Source organism: Gorilla gorilla, chromosome 11, assembly GCF_029281585.2.
Source record: "Gorilla gorilla gorilla isolate KB3781 chromosome 11, NHGRI_mGorGor1-v2.1_pri, whole genome shotgun sequence".
Lineage (NCBI taxonomy): Eukaryota > Metazoa > Chordata > Mammalia > Primates > Hominidae > Gorilla > Gorilla gorilla.
The window spans coordinates 32,642,100-32,662,970 of record NC_073235.2 but is presented as its reverse complement, the minus strand read 5'-3'; the positions used below and the strand labels follow the sequence as shown (position 1 = coordinate 32,662,970).

Below are 20,871 nucleotides of genomic sequence, written 5' to 3'. Positions count from 1 at the left end.
AGGAATCTAGTCTACATATGAAAGGAAAGGGACTACTGAACTAAATTATTTCAGCAAGACATTTAGAGAGTATTAGTGATTTTATAATAAATAATGCTATCATGTGATTTAAGTGTTCAAAGAAAAAAGTGGATGCTTTTCCTATTTGTAGTTCAAAAAAAAGATTTCATCAATCACAATGTGAGTCAAACCCAAGGATGATTATCGATGACTAGAAAGATTAGAAAAAACATTCGACAGGTAGGCAGTAAAGAAGGGTGGGAAGTTCAGAGTAATCACATAAACAAAGAAAGGAACTATCTAGAAGGCAGACCCATCAGGGGAGGGAAATTTCAAGGGAAGAAGACTGGACCCTGTTACCTGGGAAATAAGTAAGGCCACAGCGCAGGGAGAAAAAAAGACCTGATACTTTTCAGAGAACAAAAAGTCTGTCTTTGTTAATGCAAATGCATGTAATGCACAGTAGTTTGAGAGATGCTAATGGGTTTTTTTATTGCTTTTCTTTGTCAGTTACAAATTGCTCATTCCTGAAGATGAAACTAAAATGAGCCATTGAGTAAATTACTTCCAAAACAAGCTGGTGGAAAACGTGTAAACCTGTAAGTGAGTAATGTTAAATCCTTACATGTTTTATAGGCATTTAGACTCCAGGCACACGCAATGTTTTATACCGATAATGACTATACATTTTTTAACTTATTACATAAAATTATATGTGTTATCGTCCAGGCACAGTGGCTCACGCTTCTAGTCCCAGCACTTTAGGAGGTCAAGGCAGGAGGATCACTTAAGGCTGTGAGTTTGAGATCAGCCTCGGCAACATAGCAAGACCCTATCTCTACAAAAAATAAATAAATAAATTAGCCAGGAGTGGTGGTACACACCTGTAGTCCCAGCTACTTGGGAGGCTGAGATAAGAGGATCACTTGAGCCCAGGACTTCAAGGTTGCAGTTAGCTATAATCATGCCATTGTACTCTAGCCTAGGTGACAGGGCAAGATCCTGTCTCTTAAAAAAAAAAAAAAAAAAAAAAAAGGACTGGTTGGGCACAATGGCTCAAGCCTGTAATCAAAGCACTTTGGGAGACCTCATGATCTCTTGATCTCTTCAACATGGTGAAACCCTGTCTCTACTAAAAATACAAAAATTAGCTAGGCATGGTGACACACACCTGTAGTCCCAGCTACTTGGGAGGCTGAGGCAGGAGAATCGCTTGAACCTGGGAGGTGGAGGTTGCAGTGAGCCGAGATCGCACCGTTGCACTCCAGCCTGGCGACAGAGTGAGACTCCATCTCAAAAAAAAAGGCATTATTGAAAGTTTAGAACATAGCAATAAACAAAAGAAGAAAATATAAATCAAAACAAAAACAGCCACTGTAAATGCTTTAGTTTATAATATTTCAGATTTTTTCTACTAAGTAAATATATGATTATGAAAAGTTGTACTCATTACTGCTTAATATCCTGTTTTGTTGATGAAATAATTTTTCATGAATATTTAGCAGTGTAATTATATTATTGTCTCTTTTAAGCCAATACTATAACATAAATAACACATTATTAAAAATTAATCCATCACTGCAGTTTAAAAGTTAAAGAAAAAAAACAAAATTCAACTTGGTCATAGCATATTAGTATTTTAATCTGAGACTGGATGGATTTGCTAATATTTTACTCATAATGTAACTGTAGGTTTCTTATTGTGGGATATTTGTCAGGTTTTTATTTCAAGGCTAAGCTAATTTATAAAATAAATTAGGATATTATACGTTATACATAAATTAGGATTGTTTTCTATGCTTTAAAACAATGTTTTTCAAATTATCTGTGCGAAATCCTTTTTTGCAGTTTCCCATCCATTATGTACTGCTATTATGGTTAAAACAAAACAAAAAGAAATTAGTAGAAAATTAAAATAATAAGCCACAATCGAATAAAAGTTTAATTTCTTTCTGATTACATTCAATAGACACTAAATTACTCTACCAAATTGCTGTAAAAGTCTCTAAATGCTGACTGTCATTGCCATATTTATCATGAACTTGTAACAAATAGTTCATGACCACCAGAAGCCCATGGACCACACTTTGAATAGTGCTGCTTGAAAGAAGATGCTTAATATGTTTAATGATGCACATTTATCAGCAAAAAAATGCTGTTGAAATATTACCACAATATGTGAATTTTCATTTATTTACAAATCATATCTCTAATTAAAATTATTTTAATAATATTCTGGATGCTTAGATTTTAAGTGCTCAGCATCCTAAAGACCTCATCTTTTTTTTTTTTTTTTTTTTTTTGTGATGGAGTCTCGTGTCTCGCTCTGTCGCCCAGGCTGGAGTGCAGTGGCCTGATCTCTGCTCACTGCAAGCTCCGCCTCCCGGGTTCACGCCATTCTCCTGCCTCACCCTCCCGAGTAGCTGGGACTACAGGTGCCTTCCACCATGCCCAGCTAATTTTTTGTATTTTCAGTAGAGACGGGGTTTCACCATGTTAGCCAGGATGGTCTCGATCTCCTGACCTTGTGATCCGCCCGCTTCAGCATCCCAAAGTGCTGGGATTACAGCCCTGAGCCACCGCGCCCGGCCGACCCCATCCTTTTATTAGTTAATTCGCAGGTACAATATCCAATTAAGATAAGGTTTGCTATTGCTGATACTGTGTATGGATCTCTATTTTCTGGTAACATTTCTGATCACTTAAAATTACTGAGCCAATGCTTTTCATATCTGATTAGATCATCCTTGTGTTTGACTCATAATGTGATTGATGAAATCTTTTCCTTGAACTACAAATAGGAAAAGTGTCATCTAGTAGTGCTCTGTCTTCAATCTGTGGCTTCTCTTCAGGAATATAATCATGCCACTTGTTCATTTTGTGAGGATTCCTTTAGTGACAACTATATGGTATAACCCACATAATTGGAAATTGCCATGCAGTGCTTAAAGAGCAAACACACTGGTGAGGGGACCAGGTGGCACCTACGCTTTCTTTCAAGAATATCTGTTGGAGGCAACCTACAGAATGGGAGAAAATTTTTGCAATCTACTCATCTGACAAAGGGCTAATATCCAGAATCTACAATGAACTCCAACAAATTTACAAGAAAAAAACAGCCTCATCAAAAAGTGGGTGAAGGATATGAACAGACACTTCCCAAAAGAAGACATTTATGCAGCCAAAAGACACATGAAAAAATGCTCACCATCACTGGCCATCAGAGAAATGCAAATCAAAACCACAATGAGATACCATCTCACACCAGTTAGAATGGCAATCATTAAAAAGTCAGGAAACAACAGGTGCTGGAGAGGATGTGGAGAAATAGGAACACTTTTACACTGTTGGTGGGACTGTAAACTAGTTCAACCATTGTGGAAGTCAGTGTGGCGATTCCTCAGGGATCTTGAACTAGAAATACCATTTGACCCAGCCATCCCATTACTGGGTATATACCCAAAGGATTATAAATCATGCTGCTATAAAGACACATGCACATGTATGTTTATTGTGGCACTATTCACAATAGCAAAGACTCGGAACCAACCCATATGTCCAACAATGATAGACTGGATTAAGAAAATGTGGCACATATACACCATGGAATACTATGCAGCCATAAAAAATGATGAGTTCATGTCCTTTGTAGGGACATGGATGAAGCCGGAAACCATCATTCTCAGTAAACTATCGCAAGGACAAAAAACCAAACACCGCATGTTCTCACTCATAGGTGGGAATTGAACAATGAGAACACATGGACACAGGAAGGGGAACATCACACACCGGGGCCTGTTGTGGGGTGGGGGGAGGGGGGTGGGATAGCATTAGGAGATATATCTAATGTTAAATGATGAGTTAATGGGTGCAGCACACCAACATGGCACATGTATACATACGTAACTAACCTGCACATTGTGCACATGTACCCTAAAACTTAAAGTATAATTAAAAAAAAAAGAATATCTGTTGGACCATGTGTGTGAATTGGCCATTTGACATAAGAACTCAGAGAGGGGGCCAGCTCAAGCAGTTAAATGCTATTAAAGTGAAACTGAAATTTATTATTTTATTAGGAAAAATAACTAAAGTTCTATTTCTTTAATACACCCTAATGAATTTTTTGTGCAAACTTCGTATTTAAAAAGACTATGGCTTTAGAACAGGTTTCTCTAAGGACAGTATGGTTCTCTAAGCATCTGTTTGTTTAAAATTCAGATTCCCAGATCCCATCCCATAACTACTATATCAAAGTCCCAAAGAGAAGATGGGGAGAGAGGAGAAAGGAATTCATATGTTTAATAAACTCCCCAAGTGATTATTGTGCAGATATATATTTATTTATTTGAGACAGAGTCTTGCTCTGTTGCCCAGGCTGGAGTGCAGTGGCACAATCTCAGCTCACTGCAACCTCCACTTTCCAGATTCAAAAAATTCTTCTGCCTCAGCATCCCAAGTAGCTGAGACTACAGACGTGCACCACCACACCCAGCTGAATTTTGTATTTTTAGTAGAGATGGGTTTTCACCACGTTGGCCAGGTTGGTCTCGAACTCCTCACCTCAAGTAATCTGCCCACCTTGGCCTCCCCCAAAATGCTGGGATTACAGGAGTGAGCCACCATGCCCAGCCAATATTTTGAAAACCAATGCTTCAGAGCAATTTAAAAAATAATCATAGGCATTACATATAATCCTCAAAGGCTACATGCATAAAACTGGGCATCTCTATTATGAAATAGTTGAGTACTTTGACATCTTTTTCAGCTTTTTTTCTATCATTCGAATTAGGCTTTTCTTTTTTCTGTTTATTCTTGAGTCCATTTTAGTAATTTTTATCCTCCTAGGATATCATAATTTTAGTTAGCTTCTAAAAGAATTATTGTAATAAATTATATTTAGAAAATAATTCAGTATGCTTTTCTTTTCCATACCTGTCTGATCATGCATGTCCCTATATAGGGATACAAACTGCTAGTGATATCTTTAGTTTAAGGGAAATGAGAGAACAGAAGTTTAAAATTTATTTAGCTCAAACACAAAGAGAATGCAAACTGTTAAAAGATATTTTTAAGGGGAATGTGAGAACAGAGGTTTAAAATGTATTTAGTCAAACACAAACAAAAAGAGAGTCGGCTGGGTATGGTGGCTCACGCCTGTAATCCCAGCACTTTGGGAGGCGAGGTGGGTGGATAACTAGGTGAGAAGTTTGAGACCAGCCTGACCAACGTAGTGAAACTCCATCTCTACTAAAAATACAAAAATTAGCCGGCATGGTGGCTCACACCTATAATCTCAGCTACTTGAGAGGCTGAGGCAGAAGAATTGCTTGAACCTGGGAGGCAGAGGTTGCAGTGAGCAGAGATCGTGCCATTGCACTCCAGCCTGGGCAACGAGAGCAAAACTCTGTCTCAAAAAAAAAAAAAAAAGTAAAGAAAAAGAGAGTCAATATTTTGAAGTCCACATAAAAGATGATAATTTGGAAAGCTGTTAGTTTACAAGAACCAAGATTTTTGAAAGAACAATTTTTGAAAATCAAAAGGCAAAGATTTGAAAGATAAAGGTATAATATTAGCCTACAAACAAACAATTAAGGTTGCGGTTTTCCAGGGAGTCAATAGGATGATAGAGAACCTGACAAGAATGAGGTCAGGGTGACCTGCATGGCTTCCAGGGATCACACAGAGAAGAGCAGAGATCATACTTGGAAAGAACTCAGTTTCTGCCCTAAAGAAGACCAATACAGCCAAACCAAGGGCAGTCGGGCAGGTGATGGAACCAAGCCACGTTGAAGTCTGTCCACTACTGTTCAGGGGAGTGCTGTTGCCCATCCCGCCAGGAGAACTGCTAGCATTGCCTTCATTGCCCCCCGTGAAGGTCTTCCTTTGATCGCTCTTTGCACCTCACTCCATGAGCACCCAGGAGAAATGTGACCCTTATACATCCTGATGTTTCAGTCAGCCCATCTCAACTCTACTATAAATATTTTTCAATAACGCAGCACTTTTTAAGGCCCCTAAAAGAAAGGGTAGAACCGTGGATGCCCGACGGGACTGGGTAGTGCAGAGAGAACCAGCAGCTCAACTTGGGTGGTTTCAGAAAAACAAAAAACAAAAACCAAAACAGTTCAAAACTTCACTTTGAGCCAGGACAGTGGAAACAGCCACAGCTGTTCTATTAGTATCAGTATTTTTAGCAGAGTCTACTTTCCTCAGGCTGCAACTTTTCGTACTGGAAAAGTGCAACCGCCTCTTAACTGATCTCCCTGAAACTGTTCTCTCCACCCTGCAGTCTTTTCTGTACATTGCTTGCAACAATTACCTTCCAAAAAATCAAATGTGGTCATGTTTGCTCTCTAGAAATCTGTATTATCCTGTTGTTGCATACAAGAGGAAGGCCAAACTCCGCAGCATTAACTGGACTGCCCTTCAAAACCCAGTCGCAGTCAAAATTTTAGCCTCAACCTATGCCTCTGCCAGTGTTTGAACTTAAATGTTAGCCATTTCAAACAGGGCAGAGCTTTTCCATACGGTTGAATATGTACTCACTGGTTCTTCCTCCTAGATTATCATGAACTTGGTTCTCTGCCCAGCAAACTTCTTCCCAACTCAAATCCTATTATGACCCTATAAAAAGTTACTTGCTTTCTCTCTCATTTACCGAGGTGCTTTATTCAGATTCATCTAAAAGCATCCATCAGATTCTTTTTTTTTTTTTTTTTTTTTTTTGAGACGGAGTCTCACTCTGTCGCCCAGGCTGGAGTACAGTGGCATGATCCCAGCTCACTGCAAGCTCCGCCTTCCAGGTTCATGCCATTCTCCTGCCTCAGCCTCCCGAGTAGCTGGGACTACAGGTGCCCGCCACCATGCCCGGCTAATTGTTTGCATTTTTAGTAGAGACGGGGTTTCATCGTGTTAGCCAGGATGGTCTCGATCTCTTGACCTTGCGATCCGCCCGCCTCAGCCTCCCTAAGTGCTTGGATTACAAGCGTGAGTCACCGCGCCCAGCCCCATCAGATTCTTTGATCATGATTTCCTCTTGTCTCTTTCCCTACTGGACTGACAGCTCCTTGAGAGCAGTGACTTCCTTCCACTTGCTCCTAGGAGCCACCCTATACATGTTTGTTGAATGACTCAGTCCACAATGAGTGACACAGCTGACTAATATAAAACTAAAATGACCTTTGTTCACACAACAGGCTACATTACTTTGTTATTGTTCTTATCCAGCTTTTTTTTGTACTTGGAAGTTTATTTGCTCATCGCGCATCATTTCTCTATGTTTGGTCAATCATTCCAGCCTGACAAGGTAGTTTTTTTTTTTAATCATTTTTTAAACATTCTGAGTCTGTTATCCAAGGAATAATGTTGCCTCTTCCAGCTGCATCCTCAGCACCATTTATAATTGTGCCATCAATTCCCTCATCCAAGTTATAAATATCAGTTCTGGACAGAGCGTTTTACATGGCAGTTACCCTATCTTCTCTAGAATTATACTTATTTCTTCTCTTGTTTTGTCAACTTGAATGTGAACTCCTCAAGACAGGCATCATGGACCTCTCATGTTTATATTCTCTTAATTTCTTGATTTTAATAAACACTACAAAATATCCTAGTGTCCCTTGATGGTGGTGACAGAAAGCTGGTTCTGGAATCAGATGACCGAGGATCAGACCACAGCCCCCCACCTGCAGGTCAACTTAGGCAAGTTTCTCAAACCCTTCTAGCCATCGATGACATTTTCTCATATACAAAATGTGGAAAAAAGTAGTACCTACAGGACAGAATTGTCTTGAGAGAATAAAACAGATAATGTATGTAGAACGTTTCATGCTATACTTAATCCAGAGTAAGTGTTTAATATAATAATAGTTATTAGAGGTATTAGTTGAATAAAATAAATAATGGAAATATCAATGTCATCAAATCTACTAATTTATTACTCAAGTGTATACTTTGCTAGGGCTGCCATTACAAAGTACCACAGTCTGGGTGGCTTCAGCAACAGAAATCTATTTTCTCACAATTCTGGAGGCCAGATCTCCAAGATCAAGGTGTCAGCAGGGTTGACACCTTGAGGCCTTTTTTTTGTTTTGTTTTGAGGCCTTTATTCTTGGTTAGTAGGTGGCCATCTTCTCCTTGCACCTTCACATGGTCTTTCCTCTGTACCTGTCTGTGTCCTAATCTCCTCTACTTACCAGAGCACCAGTTATATTGTATTAGAGCCCACTCCAACAAACTCATTTAACCTTATTTACTTTTTTAAAGACCCAATCTTGAAATGCAGTCATTCTTAGACATTGAGAGTTAGGATATCAAACATAATTTTTTTTTGGAGAGGGGACACAATTCAGGCTATGATAATTAGTAATAGCTATCACACCCATTATAAGTAATATCTAAGTTAGTCATGATCAGCTGTATAACCATCAACAACAACTCACTGACCCTTCTTTTGTCTTTTTTTTTGAAACAAGGTCTCACTTTGTTACCCAGGCTGTAGTGCAGTGGCACGATCTTGGCTCACTGCAGCCTCAATCTCCCAGGCTCAAGTGATCCCCCAACCTCAACCCGCTGAGTAGCTGGGACTACAGGCATGTGCCACCACACCCAGCTGATTTTTATTTTTATTTTTTTTGAGATGGAGTTTCACTCTTGTTGCCCAGGCTGGAATGCAATGGTGCAATCTTGGCTCACAGCAACCTCTGCCTCCCGGGTTCAAGCCATCCTCCTGCCTCAGCCTCCCAAGTAGCTGAGATTACAGGCATGTGCCACCACGCCCGGCTAATTTTGTATTTTTAGTAGAGACAGGGTTTCTCCTTGTTGGTCAGGCTGGTCTCGAACTCCGGACCTCAGGTGATCCACCTGCCTCAGCCTCCCAAAGTGCTGGGATTACAGGCATGAGCCACCGTGCCCAGCCTGATTTTTCATTTATTTATTTTTTGTAGACACAGGGTTTCTCTATGTTGTCTAAGCTAGTCTCAGCTGAAACAGGGCTTAGCTCACACAGTTCAAAACTAGCTGAAGGCCTGACTTTCCCTGGTGACCATACCAGATACAATCATAAAGCAGGGAAAAAAGAGAATGTGCCTGGCGACTCCTCTTCTGGAAACTCTCTGGGAAATCCGTCCTTTTGGCCACTATCAATGCCTGGGGGCAGCTTAGATTGAAAACTGCGGTGCCCCATTAGCAGGCAACTTTCCTCCAAGAAAATGTTATTTTTCTTTCCTTTACTGAATTACTGGCTTCATTATTTGGGGGTTTATTTGGGAGGGGAAATTTCTGTCTTCCTTGAATTAAAACCTGTGGTTAGACATGGTTCTTTTGTACATATACTGTTTCGTAGGGTTTTGAAAAAAGGAAGGGATGAAGGAAAAGAAAATGATGAGGATAAAACCACCAGTTGGCTTAGTTCTCTGTAAATATTTTCTTTTTTTTTTTGATTGACAAAGATTACGCAAAACTTTATTTTTACTTATAAAGTGAACATATTTAGAAATGTTATTAATCCCTTAAAATAACCAAGATGTTGCTTATCAATAGGTATTAACTATATTATATACAATATATGAATATTTTATTATATAAAACATATTTATATAAATACAATTTATATAATATATAAAATAAGCTTTGGTAGTGAATAATAATGGTTAGCTTAATCAGTATAGTAATGATAATTTTTTGCTCTCCTGTGCAAATGACACTAGGATGTTCTTGTAACTTTTATGTGCTCATCTATAATTTCATCTGTCTGTATAGAATCAGGAAACTTACTATCTTGTTCTCCATTCTACTTTTTGCACTTAGTCTCTGTCATGTAGTAAGAATTTGATAATCACTGTTAATTGTTTTAGTTATAAAACCAAAGATTTGCAAGAAGTACATATTTATGCTCATTCCATATTTGTAGAATTTACATTGATTGATTGTTTTTTGAAAAGATAATATTTCATATGGTTAAAATTTATAAGGGAATATCATGAAGTATCTCTGTTTCCAACTCCCAACTTCCATTCCTGGTCTCAATCAGTGTTATTAATTCTATTTTTTTTAATTTTATTATTATTATACTTTAAGTTTTAGGGTACATGTGCACAATGTGCAGGTTAGTTACATATGCATACATGTGCCATGCTGGTGTGCTGCACCCATTAACTCATCATTTAGCATTAGGTGTATCTCCTAATGCTATCCCCCACTCCCCCCACCCCACAACAGTCCCCAGAGTGTGATGTTCCCCCTTCCTGTGTCCATGTGTTCTCATTGTTCAATTCCCACCTATGAGTGAGAACATGCGGTGTTTGGTTTTTTGTCCTTGCGATAGTTTACTGAGAATGATGATTTCCAATTTCATCCATGTCCCTACAAAGGACATGAACTCATCATCTTTTATGGCTGCATAGTATTCCATGGTGTATATGTGCCACATTTTCTTAATCCAGTCTATCATTGTTGGACATTTAGGTTGCTTCCAAGGCTTTGCTATTGTGAATAGTGCCACAATAAACATACGTGTGCATGTGTCTTTATAGCAGCATGATTTATAATCCTTTGGGTATATACCCAGTAATGGGATGGCTGGGTCAAATGGTATTTCTAGTTCTAGATCCCTGAGGATTCGCCACACTGACTTCCACAATGGTTGAACTAGTTTACAGTCCCACCAACAGTGTAAAAGTGTTCCTATTTCTCCACATCCTCTCCAGCACCTGTTGTTTCCTGACTTTTTAATGATTGCCATTCTAACTGGTGTGAGATGGTATCTCATTGTGGTTTTGATTTGCATTTCTCTGATGGCCAGTGATGGCGAGCATTTTTTCATGTGTTTTTTGGCTGCATAAATGTCTTCTTTTGAGAAGTGACTGTTCATGTCCTTCGCCCACTTTTTGATGGGGTTGTTCGCTTTTTTCTTGTAAATTTGTTGGAGTTCATTGTAGATTCTGGATATTAGCCCTTTGTCAGATGAGTAGGTTGCGAAAATTTTCTCCCATTTTCTAGGTTGCCTGTTCACTCTGATGGTAGTTTCTTTTGCTGTGCAGAAGCTCTTTAGTTTAATTGGATCCCATTTGTCAATTTTGGCTTTTGCTGCCATTGCTTTTGGTGTTTTAGACATGAAGTCCTTGCCCATGCCTATGTCCTGAATGGTAATACCTAGGTTTTCTTCTAGGGTTTTATGGTTTTAGGTCTAACGTTTAAGTGTTTAATCCATCTTGAATTAATTTTTGTATAAGGTGTAAGGAAGGGATCCAGTTTCAGCTTTCTACATATGGCTAGCCAGTTTTCCCAGCACCATTTATTAAATAGGGAATCCTTTCCCCATTGCTTGTTTTTCTCAGGTTTGTCAAAGATCAGATATTTGCAGATATGCGGCGTTATTTCTGAGGGCTCTGTCCTGTTCCATTGATCTATATCTCTGTTTTGGTACCAGTACCATGCTGTTTTGGTTACTGTAGCCTTGTAGTATAGTTTGAAGTCAGGTAGCATGATGCCTCCAGCTTTGTTCTTTTGGCTTAGGATTGATTTGGCGATGCGGGCTCTTGAAAAATGATTTTCTAAATGCAGAGTTCTGATAACCTCAAACGGTCCCTTCCTTGGAGGGTTATTTTGAAGAATAAGTAAGGAAGTATACACAGCATATTGCCTGACTGGTATTAAGCATTACATATTCTTTCAAAAAGGTTGGGCAGCTGGAGGGATGAGGCATGGCCCCCTTTTCCCAGGACCTTCTTTGGGCACATGGATGCCTAACCCTAAGCTGCAAAAATATGCAGCCCAACCCCCAAAGGAGAAGAAATGTCTACTTCCTATTTCTCTTTGTGCATGTGCTTTGCTTGGCCTTCTCAGGGTCTGTCCGGCACCAGAGCAGCCAAGCTGCTGGCCCACCATGGGCCCAATGTCCTCACGCCTCCCAAGCAGACACCAGAGATTGTCAGGTTCCTCAAGCAGATGGTGGAAGGTTCTCCCTCCTCCTGTGGACGGGCACCCTCCTGTGCTGGATCGCATGTGGGATTCAGCACTCCCAACAGTCCCTGGACAATATAAGTCTCCTGAGTGTCCCCTCCTGGTTTTGCTCAGGCAGTAACAGCGAGAACAGAGGCTGTCACTGCATGGGTGTGGGAAAAACAGTCATTTCCTCCGCTGTAAAACAGAAATGGTATCTGCCTTTCCAATGTCTCACAGGCAGTTTGTGCATGAATTTTACAAAAGAGAGAGACAGACATGAAGCACCCTGCATTTTTAAGAGGAAGAAAATCTGCATCCATGTGAAGTATCTTTGGGCTCTGTTTCCTCCAAGCTAGCCTTTCCCTTTAACATGGAGAGCATGTGTGCCTGATGAGACCTGGGAAATCAAATCACAAAATTGAGTCCTCCGCATGACACTGACAGACAGAAACCAGAGGCAGCCAGCCACATGTCGCAGGATTAAATTGACATGAAATGTGCAGAATAGGCACATCCACAGGGCAGGAAGCAGATCAGTGCTGCCAGGACTGCGGATGGAGCAGAGGGTACTGCAGAGGGGCAGGGGGCATCTGCTGGCAGCATTGAGATGCTGAGGCTGGAGTGCAGGATGGTTGCACAACTCTGCAAACTTACAAAAAAATCAACAAATGGTGCACTTAACATAGGTGAATGCTGTGGCCTGTAAATTACACCAGGTCACAGCTGCCAGCATCACATCCTCCTATGGAGAGCCCCAGCCTCCAGGCTTGGGTCCTTGCTGCTGCCTATTTCTCTGGCTGATGCCCCTGCTCCTCACCCAGGTGTACTTGGCTATGTACTTGTCCTAGTTGTCATTTTGATAGGGATCTTTACTTGTTGGCAAGAGATAAAAAGCACTGACATAGTGTCCACCTCTTTAAGATGATCCTCAGGTGGATGCCAGCCACCACTCCTCTGGTCTCTGGTGACTCCCAGGTGAGGAAGCCTAAGGAGAGTAGGAGCTTGGGGCCCCAGGAGCCGAGAGTCCCTGCTCAAGCTCCAGCCTGCCCTTCCCTGTCTGAGAAAGCTTGGGCAAGTTACATCTCTCTGAACCCTGTTCCTCACAGGATTTTGATGATCAAGCGTGTTCCCATCCAGGAAAATGTGAATCACTGTCCAACATCTATGCCTGCTCTCAGCATTTGTGGACAGTTATCTGGGGGCTTCTGGAAGGAGCCTGTAGAAGGTCAGGGAGTTTCTTAACCAACAGCAGAGGAGACCCACCTGGGATTGTTGATCTGTGACTGTTCTGAGACAGTCTGAGTCCCAAAATGCACTCAGCCAGGGGAACTAGCACTCCCCTCTCCCCAGGAACCCTGACAGGTGTCCAAGGCAGGAAAGCCATGCTGGCCCTGGGTCAGGCAGCTGCCGGCTGGAGTGAAGTTTCTAGGTGCAAAGGATGCCTCCTGCCGAGCTCAAAGCAGGAGAACGCCTTGTTAGAATTTCCCTGACCCTCACGAGATTATTAACACCTTCAGTGTTCTTCCCAGATGCCCAGCCAGTATAGCTCACCCTTGTTTCCCTTTCTATGAGGCCCAGGGCTCTTGCTTTGCTAGATCTGCCTGACAGCAGCCTTTTCTGGTTCCGAGAACATCTCTTTGAGCTTAAGAAAGAATAGTTCTTAGAGTCTTCAGCTCCTAGGTCAAACCATCTTCAGTTGTATTCTTGCCAATGTGACAGCTTCAGATTCCAAGGTCTCCATGCTGGGGTTTGCTGCAGCACAGATTGGAGAGGAGGGCTGGGGTCCTTCTAGGATCTGAGGCACCTGTCACAGCTTTCTTCTGCAGCAAGCTCTTGTCATCTCAGATTCTAAGGAGATCATCGCTGCAGAGCAGCTGTGGTGTGGACATTGTGGAGGCTGAAGAGAAGACCAGATCTCTGCAGATATCAAGGTGCTGCCTTCCCGGGGGTGGCAGGCAAGTGGCAGGGGCACCAGCCCTGGGGACTGTGCTTAGAGCAGCTGGTGTTCCACCTTTCCCTACCTCAGTGTAAGAGGCAAGGAACAAGGTGCCTAATTTTGATCTGTTTTCCACATTTCTTCTAGGTGGGTAACTCACCTGTCGTGGGGGAGTCTGAGCCCTAGGCCCGCTCCTCTGAGTTGCACACGAGACCCTCTCGGGAACAAGAACATCTGTTTCTCTTCTCCAACCTGTCTGGAAGGTGAGGCTGCTAGCTCTCGGGCTGCATGCCCACCCACACCCCTTGTTACAAAGCTTGTCGTAGAGGAAGCATGAAACTGAAGGGTCTAGATGACACATGCTTGGTCTTCGTAACATCACACGCTCATGGATCATGCAAGCGCTGAGGGAGGGCTACAAGCTGGCTGTGTGCCCCTCATAGCTAACATCCCTGGAATAAAATGTCTACTTCCCTGGTAGGCATCGCCACGGCATAGCGATCGGCACGGTGACCGCACACCACTGGTCATATTGCCTCCTTGATCTCAGGAGTTGGAAATGAGAAGACGCCATTGCCGCTGAGAGGTGGCACTGTGTTGGTTTGTGGCGGGAATGGCCATCTCCACCGGCACCCTTTTCTTCATCATGGCAGTGTCCCTGCAGTATCACATCCTGGACTCTGTTATATTCCTCACTGGCATCATTGTGGCCAATGTGCCCAAGGTGTCCTGGCCACTGTTACTGTGAGTCCCTGCTGTTAGGCAGCTGCACTCAGCCCTGTGGACACAGCATTGCTGCTCTCTCCACCAAGTCCAGGGCACCAACCCTCCCTGCCAGGGACAATCACGGCACCTTCTGAATAGACTGTTTCTTAGAGGGACAAAAGGAATTGTCTAAAATTAGACAAACTTACTTTAAAACAACAACAAAAATATTAACAGAAATAAGGATATTTTATAACGACAAAGGGTAAATTAATCAGGAAAATGTAAAACTTATTGACATGTATGCACTCAGGGAAAGAGTACAGAAACACAAGAAGCAAAACTTGACAGAAATGAAATAATTCAGCAATGATAGTTGGAGACTTTAATACCCCACTTACACTAATGGGTATAACAACTAGACACAAGATAACAAGGAAATAGAAAATATGAACAACATTATAAACCAAATACACCTAACAGATACATATGGAAAACGCCATTCAACAGCAGAATCTGTATTCTTCCCAAAGGCACACAGAACATTTTCTAAGACACTATGCAAAGCCATAAAATAAACATCAATTAAATTGAAGGATTAAAATAATACAAAGAATATTTTCTCATCATGATAAAAGCACATTAAGGATCAATGAAAGGAAGAAATCTGGGAAACTCCTAAAAATGTGAACATTAGCAGAAACTTTCCAAAATAATAAAAGGTCAAAAAAGAAACCACAAGTAGTATAAGACAGCATTTTAAGATAAATGAAAAAGTAGACAAAACCTAAAAAAAAACTTACAGGATTAATTGAAAATCATGCTCTGAAGGAAGCTTACAGCAGAATTCCATCAATGAAAAAGCAGAAAAATCTCAAATCAAGAACTAAATGCCTGTTAAAAACATTTAAATGGAAATGGCTGACCCCACTCATCTGAGAAAAGGATATCAGTTGGGGCAAAAATAGTCTTGCTGAAAAACCCTAGGAAGGAAGACTTGGAAAGGGCACCCTTTGGAATTTAGGGCTGTGACAATAGTTTTGGAAATCTAGAAGGCAATGTGGATGCTCAGGGCCAGGCACGTGATCAGGAATGACCCAGGAAGACCCTAAGCTCTCACCTCTGACCTTCAAACTCTGCAAAAGAAGAAGGTAAAAAGAAGTTGTCATTAGATTAAAATAATTGGTTATAAGATGTTCTATACAAGCTTCATGGTAACCAAAAACCAAAATCCTATGATAGGTATGCACAAAATAGAAAGCAAGCAGTTAATACATACTACCAGAGCAACTCACTTTTATACAAAGGAACACAGGAAGCACGAAAGAAAGGAAGAGAGGACCAAACAATCAACTAGAAAACAAGTAGCAAAATTGCAACAGTATGCCCTTACCTATCAATAATAACACTGAAGGTAAATGGACTAAATGATCCAATCAAAAAACACAGAGTAGCTCATTAATTAAAAGACAAGGCCAACTATCGGCTTCCTACAAGAAATCCACTTCACCTATAAAGACACATATAGATTGAACATGAAGGGGTTGAAAAAGACGTTCCATGAAGTGAAAACCGAAAAAGAGCAGGAGTAGCTACACTTATATGAGATAAAATAGATTTCAAGACAAAAACTGTAAAAAGAGACAATAAAGTTTATTATATAATCATCAATTCTTCAAGAGAATATAACTATTATAAATAGATATGTACCCAGCATTGGAGCACTCAGATATATAAAGCAAATATTATTAGAGTTAGAGAGACAAACACCAATAAAATAAGAGCTGGGACTTTAACACTCCACTTTCAGCACTGAACAGATCATCTAAACAGAAAGTCAACAAAGAATCATCAGACAATCTGTACTGTAGACTCAATGGACCTAATACATATTTACAGAATATTTCATCCATCAGCTTCAGAATACACATCCTTCTCCCCAGCACATAAAACAGTCCCAAAGATTGACCATATGGTAGACCACAAAACACATTTCAAAAAAATTTTTTTAAAACATGAAATTACATTAAATATGTTTTTCTGACCACACTGGAATAAAATGAGAAATAACTAAAGAAACTTTGAAAACCATACAAACACATGGAAATTAAACTACATGCTTCTGAATGACCATTGAGTCAATGAAGAAATTAAGAAGAAAATGTTTTAAAAATTTCTTGAGACAAATGAAAATGGAAACACAATGTAACCAAATCTATGGGATACAACAAAAGCAGTACTAAGGGGGAAGTTTATAGCAATAAACACCTACATAAAAAGTAGAAAAACTTCCAATAAACAACTTAATGTTGCATCTTAAAGAAATAGCAAAGCAAGAGCAAAGCAAACCCAAAATTAGTAGAAGAAAAGAAATAACAAAGATCAGAGCAGAGGCCAGGGTGGTGGTTCACGCCTGTAATCCCAGCACTTTGGGAGGCCAAGGCAGGCGGACCACCTGAGGTCAAGAGTTTGAGACCAGCCTAGCCAACATGGCAAAACCGAGTCTCTACTATAAATACAAAAATTAGCCAGGCATGGTGGCTGGTGCCTGTAATCCCAGCTACTTGGGAGGCTGAGGCAGGAGAATCGCTTGAACGGGGGAGGCAGAGGTTACAGTGGGCTGAGATCGTGCCATTGCACTCCAGTCTGGGTGACAAAGCAAGAATCCGTCTCAAAACAAAACAAAACAAAATCAGAACAGAAATGGAGACTAAAAAAAATAGAAAAGACCAATAAAATTTCCAGTTATATTGAATCATCAAAACCAGCAACAGACGCAGCAGCACAGGGCACAGCTGTAGCTACAGGAGCAGCAGCAACAGGCTTTGCAGGCCCAGTGCCAATACAGCAGCCACCAATGCAATGTCTGCTGCAGCCTGCCCCCTCCTAGGTCCTGCCCCAGCAGCTGCAGCAGATACATCAACCACACCACCACTAGCAGCTGCCGTAGTCCCGGCAACCTCCAGCTGCTCAGAACCAACCATTGCAGCTCCCGCCACAGTCAGTCACAGACCCAGCCTTTGGTGTGGCAAGTGCAAGCATTCCCTGGACAGATGTATGCCCAACAACAGCTGCAATTTGTCTGAGCTCCAAGGGTAGTTCAGCAGCTGCAAGTGCAGCCCCGCTGCAGCCGGTGCAGTCCCAGATGCAGTAGCTGACAGTGGTGCGGACCGCTGAGGCTCCCCAGGTGGTGGCTCCCGCAGTCCGTGGTAGCCAGAGCAGCCTCCCCATGCTGTCCTCGCCGTCGCAGGGCCAACAGGTGCAGACCCTGCAGTCGAAGTCCCCTCCCCGACAGCCGTCCTCACAACCCGACCAGCCCCGGTCTCACAGCCCAACTCCAACATCAGCTCCGGCCCTGCCCCAGCGCCCAGTGGCTAGCTTCCTGCCCAGCCCCTCACCGAAACCCTCCCAGAGCCCAGGGATGGCGCACCGCCAGAACTTCAGAGTCCCATGACCCGGATCTTTAAACGCCCCTATGAAACGCGGCTCAGTCATGAGCCCAGCGGGCTCCAACCAGGCCGAGCAGCAGCAGTGCCTGGAGAAGCTAAAGCCGCTGCCCAAGTACAGGGAGCCCCTGCGCCGCCTGAGCAACGGGATCCACGGGAACCAAGACAGCAAAAGGGCTGCGGTAAGACGAGCCTTCTGGACGCTCTGACAGTCGTCTCTCAGCTGTGTCCCCTGGAGACCTTGTGGACGCCTGAGATCGCCCTGGAGAAACGCAAGCATGACCTGGAGGTGCCCACGCCCCGACTGCCCCTGGTGCCGCTGACCACGCAGCAGCACTTGCGCCTGCCGCTCCTGGACACACAGTCCTGGCCCGCATCTGCTCGGAGTCCTGAACCGTTCCCTGCACCGCGCCTTGGTGCTGCCCAGCACAAACACCTTTCCAAAGGAGGCAAATCAAATATGCCTCTATCTCAGTGAGCAGGAGAAGCAGGGGAGTGACTTTAAATAAAATGGGAGGCAGGTTTGTCCTAAGCAGCTCCCAGCTTAAGTTTAATTTAATGATTTTGGGGGGCCTAAAATATTTTCCTTTCACAGGAGCAATGGGAGCTCAGGGTCTCCTGAGAGCATCTTGTGTGCAGGCTCGAGGCACCTCCACTCGCTTCCACAGGGGAACACGGAGGACACAAGAAACCCTTCACACACACGATTCTCTGACCGCAGTTTTGGGTTCAGGCTCCCTGCTTTCGGCATCTGGACGCCGCAGGCGGAAGCTAGGGTCAGGGTGGAACGCTGCCTCTGGAGGGAGCCCGGGCCTAGAGGCTGCCGGCTCCCCGCCCCCAGCTGGAGCTCAGCCCTGCGGGCGCCCGAGGAGCAGGGGCATCGGAGATCCTGTCCTACGCACCCCCGGCCCGCTCTCGGGTCAGGGCCGCACCCACGCTGTGCAGGATGCCCCGCGATGTCTGGGGGCCCTGCGCTCAGAGCACCCCGGGCGCTCTGCGCCACTGCAGAGTGTGCGGCCCTGGCAGGAGAGCCGTGCCTCCCTCTGCTACCCACACTCGGGACCCAGAGCAGCTCTCTGGCCCCAGGATCCCCCTTTTTAATGTGCGCTGCCCCATCATCCGTGATTTTTTCTTTTCTTTGTCTTTTTTTGGACACAGTTTCGCTTTGTTGTCCAGGCTGGAGTGCAATGGCGCGATCTTGGCTCACTACAATCCCCGCCTCCTGGGTTCAAGCAATCATCGTGTCTCAGCCTCCTGAGTAGCTGGGATTACAGGCGCCGGCCACCACGCCCAGCTGATTTTTTGTATTTTAGTAGAGGTGGGGTTTCACCATCTTGCACAGGCTGGTTTCCACTACTGAGCTCAGGCAATCTGCCTCTCTGGACCTCCCAAAGCGCTGATTACAGGTGTGAGCCACAATGCCCGGCCTCGTGATTCTTACAATTGTATCACTCCTGTGTTTGTCCGGGGTTTATCACTGCAGCACCCCTTCTCCGTCCATCTGGGGCCCGCTGTCCCCTCAGGATGCTGTCAGCCTTGGAGCTGGCAGAGACCAGTCTGGCCCTGGATGCCCAGACCTTACCTCTCCTCTGTCGCAGGGTCCTCTTCCTACACCTTGTTCGCCCCCCAGCTTCCTGGCACAGTTCTTGCTCCCTGTAGCAGCAAGAGACTGAGCTTAATGCCAGGAAATGTGGGCTGTGGGACGGGAGGGTGGGCTGCCAGTGAGGGTGGCACTGAGCTGACCACCTAGGACAATGGTGGCACCTGGGGCTATGGCGATGGGGGCCACATGGGCTGCGCATGGCACTCTGGAGATGGCTGCCCAGGAGGATGATGAACTGGTAGGACCAGGCCTAAGCGGCCCTGTGTGAGGCAGGAGAGGCCAGCAGCTTGCCCCCAGCAGTGTGCTGTGTTTGTGAGGAAGCTGCCGGCCCAGGCAGTGCACCAGGAAAGCCCTCCGGTCTCCAAAGAGGGCCTGCACAGCTTTGCCAATGGTTTTTTTCCAGGGTAGCTGCCAGGTCCTGGAATGAGCAAGACTCAGCTGCCCAGAGGGGTCCCTGCAGACAGCAGGGGCTGGGATGGGACACCTGATAGCCAGTGAGAAATACAAGCATGACTTGGGAGAAACACAAGCCTTATTTTCAGTCTTACAGATAAAGTGATCCTCATTTTGTCATGTGCATTTGTGTACCCACTGAATAGCAAAATAACAGCAAGAAAAGATGACAATTTATATTTTCATAGACTCAGAAAAAGTAACAGGCAACACTGTGTTTCAAATTTTCGATTAGTTGATTTTACAGTGCAAACATGGAAGAAACTGCAGCATGGTAGGACAAAATAATTTTATTAATTTTATAATTTTACTGAGATTGCTATTTAAAATAATTAGATGTGGGGATACTACAGGAAAATAGGAAAACGTTCATGCTGCAGATGAGTTTTTCAGATGAGTTTTAACAAATATTTTTGAATCTTGAATCTTTGAATACGATGAAATTATTCTGAATATGTGTGTCTGGGTGATAACAGTTGCCAACAAAAATATGGCTCATAACACCAGTTTCATTTGATTGCCTTCGGTACATTTTAAAAAATGCTACACTACTTTACTCCACATTAGGTGAAATTTATTTTTTCTTAAAGTCAGATTTTATCATGTAAAAAAACATTCTGGATATGTAGGTAAATTTGATTTATTATCTGATTATAGGAGTTTCTGATTGTAACTGGCATTGTTTGGATACAGGAGAGTTAATTAATTATCATTAATGAATCACAGTTAATATGTCCATTACAGTTGAGTGCTACATCTTTACACTGGAAGAAGCAGTGGAT

At 43.0% G+C, this 20,871-nt stretch overlaps 1 pseudogene; it reads left to right on the top strand.

The window, feature by feature from the left end:
* Positions 1-14,495: 14,495 nt before the first annotated feature.
* Positions 14,496-18,515, top strand: LOC115933753 (mediator of RNA polymerase II transcription subunit 15-like; annotated as a pseudogene).
* The last annotated feature ends 2,356 nt before the right edge of the window (positions 18,516-20,871 follow it).